This window comes from Leucoraja erinacea, unplaced genomic scaffold, assembly GCF_028641065.1.
Source record: "Leucoraja erinacea ecotype New England unplaced genomic scaffold, Leri_hhj_1 Leri_1313S, whole genome shotgun sequence".
Classification (NCBI taxonomy): domain Eukaryota; kingdom Metazoa; phylum Chordata; class Chondrichthyes; order Rajiformes; family Rajidae; genus Leucoraja; species Leucoraja erinaceus.
In genome coordinates this window covers 28,629-34,088 of record NW_026575576.1, presented here as the reverse complement: position 1 = coordinate 34,088, position 5,460 = coordinate 28,629, and positions in this window count along the sequence as shown.

Here is a 5,460-nt window from a genome sequence, read left to right as displayed (position 1 = left end):
AAAGATTGAACAGACTAGGCTTGTATTCACTGGTGTTTAGATGGATGGATGATGGGGGGGGGGGGGGGGGGGGGGGGGGATTTATAGAAACATATAAAAGTATAAAAGGACTGGACAAGCTAGATGCAGGAAAAATGAACCCAATGTTGGGCGAGTCCTGAACCAGGGGCCACAGTCTTAGAATAAAGTGGAGGTAATTTAAGACTGAGGTGAGAAAACAACGTTTTCACCCAGAGAGTTGTGAATTGATGGAATTCCCTGCCACAGAGGGCAGTGGAGGCCAGGACACTTGATGGATTTAAGAGAGAATTAGATAGAGCTCTAGGGGCTAGTGGATACGGGGAGAAGGCAGGCACGGGTTATTGATAGGGGATGATCAGCCATGATCACAATGAATGGCGGTGCTGGCTCGAAGGGTCCAATGGCCTCCTCCTGCATCTATTTTCTATGTTTCTTTGTGTGCCCTTCCAACGTTTCTACCGATGCTCCAACCGATGAAGGCAAACATGCCGGACATCATCTTCAGCACTCCATCTACTTGTGTTATCATTTTCAGGAAGCAATGGATTTACACCCTCACACGCCCCTCTACATCAATGCCCTAAGTGTCATAGTTACAGTATGTCTGTGCAACACGGAAACACTTTTCAACCCAACTCATCCATGCCGACCAAATTGCCTAACTCAGCTGGCCTCCATTGTCTGTGCTGGCCCATATCCCTGCAAACCCTTCCTATCTTTATCTTTCTTAAATTGTATCAACCTTTAACATTTTGGATGCTCATCCCACAAACACACCACCGTCTATGTCCCTTTTAAATGTTTCACTCTCACTTTAAGCCTTGGCTATATATTGTATCATTATCTTTCACACATGGTTGTCTAAAGCTCAACACATCAATTGTCCAGATTAATCTCCACGTGCCTTTTCCGCCTGCATTTCTAGCTCATCTCTATCCTGCTGGGTAGTGCTGGAGGAAATCAGCGGGTCAGGCACTTTCTCTGGAGGACAGGGATAGGTGATGTTTCATGTCAGAATCCTTCTTCAGAATGATGGAGTCGGGGACAGAAAGCTGGGAAGGAGATGGAGGGCAGACCAAGGCCTGACAAGTGATAGGTGGATACATGTGATTGGCAGATGGGTGGATATCCGGCTGTATACTCTGGCAGCCTACCTGATGGAGATGCTGCCCGCCCACTGCTCTTGTGTCTGTATCCTGAGTTACAGATTTGTCAGAGCAGTGGGGACCGGTTGACCTTTCACCTTGCAAACAGTGACACTCAATCGGAGCCGTGTGATGCCTCTGTGTGACTGAGTGGTTTTTAAAACGGATTTAACCGGAACTGGTTGAAGGAAAATTGCCAAAAACATATCACTCAGATAAACACGGGAGGTTGACAACACCTCACCTGAGTGGGCAGGTTGCAGCCTGCAGCACTCTGTATTGAAGTCAACAGTTCCAAGTAACCAGAGCTCTGTGACACAGCTGCCAGGTTTAGAACAGCTTGTTTCAGTGATCATTCTTTTCTTAAATACCTTTGGTAATCCATCATTCAGCTGCCTCTGGCCATGCACTCTCCACCCACTCTCACCACCCTCTCCCTCTCTCACCCTCTCCCCTTTCTCCCCTCTCTCTTCTCTCCAACCTCTCTCCCCTCTCTCCCCTCTCTCCCTCTCTTCCTCTCCCCCCCTCTCCCCTCTCTCCCCTCTCTCCTCTCTTCTCTCCCCACTCTTGCTCTCATCTCTCTCCACCCACTCTCACTCTATCTCTCTGCTCTCTCCACCTAAAGTCAACCCGTTTCCTGCCTAACCCAGTTAGAGTGACATAGCAGGGAAACGGGGCCTTGACCAAGTCACCTCTTCTAAAGTAGGACAATTTGTTCGTAGATATTTGGAGAAAATGGATAGGTGATGTTTCAGCTTGGGACCTATCTTCAGACTGGTCCCGAACCGAAACATCACCCATCCTATTTCTCCAGAGATGTTTCTCCCCACTGATGTTCCTGGCTATCAGCTGGAAAAAGTGCATATCAATCCATATCAATCAATCAATATTTATTCCGTCATTTGATCCACAGTGAGGCTCAAACGAATCTCCGTTTCTACAGCCATACAAACAAAACGATTCCTACAAGACACACAAACAATTCAATTCACACAAACATCATGGAACACAACACACCATGGATGATTTACAGGGATGTTGCCAGGACTCGAGGGCCTGAACTATACGGAGATGTGGGTCAGGCTAGGATATTATTATTTGTAGTGCAGGAGGATGAGGGGTGATCTTATAGAGGAGAATAAAATCATGAGTGGAATAGATAGGACTTTTCCCAGGGAAGGGGAATCAAGAACCAGAGGGTAAAGGTTTTAGGTGAGGGGGAAGCTTGACCTGTCACACTGTGCGAGCTCACCCACGAGTTACACCGAGTTTAAAACAAAGTTAAATCGTGGTAATCACGTACAATTAACGTAGCGGGAAGATCGGAACTCGTGGACACAACTTAGCGACTCGTGGCGCTGACGGCACATATCCGTGAAACTTGATAACTCTTGAAAAAATTCAAACATGTTTAAAGTTTTTCACGAGTAAAAGGTACTTTTGAAGTTAACAATTGAAACATTTAAACACGTTGTAGTGGCCCGTGCGTTTACCTTAGTGACTCGTGAGTTTACAACTATCATGATTTCATTTGGACTCTTCTCTGTTACAGGATTATTCCAAACATTTGTCACTCTTTGGGTAAAGCAATTATTTTTCTGGGTTTATGTTCTAAATATACTTTCCATTTGTTTCCACTTACAGCCCCCGGGTTAATAAATTATCTGACAATATTTAAGATTGTTTAGGTAATCTGCCTGTTGTAACTAAACACTGAAATGAGGTCGACTTACAATGGTAATGTGTGGCATGGTGTGAATGGCCTCAAATAATAATTCAATGGTAGGATGGAATAGATAAATGCCTGGTGTAATCCCTGTCAGGGCACAGGTTGGTTTACATCACTCAAACAGAAGATTGTCGTTCACTATCATATGTCGACATTACTATATACACTCTACATGTTTCTCGTCTGTTTTACTACCATATTAAAATGGTGACAGTGAACCTTTGCGTCAAATCCATTTTATGTTGAAGTTTGATTTAAATATACAGACTTATATACTACTGAAGTGTGTGTTGCAAACATTATTAAGTCTTGGCAGTCCGCGTAAGTCACGTTTTCTTTAAAAAATGAACTGTGGAGTGATTTTCTTTTGGATTGGGGGTGAGATGAATTGCAAATTAAGCGGTAAACCTGATATGGGTCTTTAAACCGTGTATATAGAAGAACTAATTCCATGTGCGCGAGACCGGGGGGGGGGGGGGGGGGGGTGTTAATTGTTAATTCATAATTATTGTGAACAGCAGAGCGGTAAGGAAAAACCTCCAAGTGATCGATACGGGTGATCGATGGTTGACGTGGACTCGGTGGGCCAAAGGTCCTGTTCCCATGCTGTAAATTCTAAACAATTACATAATGTGGGAGCAAATCCCTGCGGTAGAGAGCGATCAATTGGAGCGTTTCAGTTCAAGGGAGGCCTTGCAAATAGAGGAAGAATGTAGGGGGAAAATACTCAGAGAGGCGAGGGGGTGGTCAATGTCCCTGTAAGTTCGATACATCGCCAACTTTGTGTCCTGCCTGTAGACCAGGGATTCTGTCACAATCTCCGTGCGCTTCAAGAATGGTTCCCGCTCTGAGAGATTTACATGGTTTGGTTATGGGGAGTCATAGAGTGTTACAGCACGGAACAAGTCCCCTCGGTGCAACTTGTTCATGCCAAGCTAGGTCCTTCCTGGAGGTCCTTCCTGAAGTTGCAAGAAGAAGGTGGATTGGTTTGTGTTTTTTTTCTTTGCAGTGCAGGAGACTGAGTGATGTCCTCGTCTCACATTTGGCCTCTATCCCTCTAAACCTCTCATACCCAACAGGTTTCTGCAGAGTCTACAGGACAGCAAGGCTTGTGTTCCATTCAATATTCCCCCCCCACCATCTCCCACTACCCTGGTGCTGTTGTCTTGAAACACAAAAGTGCTGAACTAACATCTGCGGAGAACATGTTTCGGATCGCCACCCTGCATTTGGCTGCTGTGTTAATTTTGATTTTAGACTGCAAATGATCACTAGTTGTTTTCCAAATGATGTGCAATCCGTATTTATTGCGAATTTGGAATATCCAAAGTATCCGCTTATCCATTTCAGAACATTTATTCATCAGGCATTAAACAAGGGTCTGAAGAAGGGTCTCGACCCGAAGCGTCACATTTTCCTTTTCTCCAGAGATGCTGTCTGATCCACCGAGTTACTCCAGTTTATTTTATCTATCTTCGGTTTAAACTCGTTTCTGCAGTTCCTTCCTACACATAAAACATAACGCGGCGGCGGGAGAAGAACACAATATTTCGGAAATTCCAAGAAAGCGTACAGTAATCTTTGCTCCGCAGCCGAAGTGGTTGAAGGAAAATTGCCGAAAACATATTACTCAGATAAACACGGGAGGTTGACAACATATTAAAATGTATTTCCGGTTAAACCCTTTTTTATTATTGGAAACCACTGAAAAATGAGGAACAAACTTAAAATGAACTGTCGTTCAAAAGTAAATCGAGATAAGATCATTATTGATTCAGCTTCATTCAATAAAACGCCCCCCGCACGTTTTAAGCTCCGTTTTGGAGTATTTTATGTGTTAGTACACGGACATTTTTTGTAACTTAATCCAATGACCTTGGTGGTTACACTGACTACGGGCAATACGGGCTGAAAAGATGAAGTACGAAGGAAAGCTGGCCAGGAACATAAAGAAGGACAGTAAAAGCTTCTTTAGATATGTTAAGGGAAAATGAGCAGCAAAGTCAAATGTAGGTCCCTTGAAGGCAGACAGGGGTTAAATTATTATGGGCAACAAGGAAATGGCAGAAGAGTTGAATAGGTACTTCGGATCTGTCTTCACTAAGGAAGCCACAAACAATCTCCCAGATGTGCTGGAGGACAGAGGATCTAAGGGGTAAAGGAACTTAAATAATTTTTCATTAGGCGAGAAATAGTATTGGGTAGGCTAATGGGACTGAAGGATGATAAATCCCCTGGACCTGATGGTCTGAATCCCAGGGTCCTCGTGGAGGTGGATCTAGAAATAGTGGATGAATTGGTGACCATTTTCTAATGTTCAATAGATTCAGATTCAGTTCCTGTGGATTGGAGGAAAACATCACATGTTATCCCACTTTTCAGGAAAGGAGCGAGAGAGAGAACGGGGAATTACAGACCAGTTAGCCTGACTTGGGGCCGCAACTATTTACCATATCTATTAATGATTTGGAAGAGGGAATTAGGAGCAACACTAGAAAGTTTGCGGATGGCAGTGTGAACACAAAGCTGGGTGGCAGTGTGAACTGTGAAGAGGATGTTAGGAGT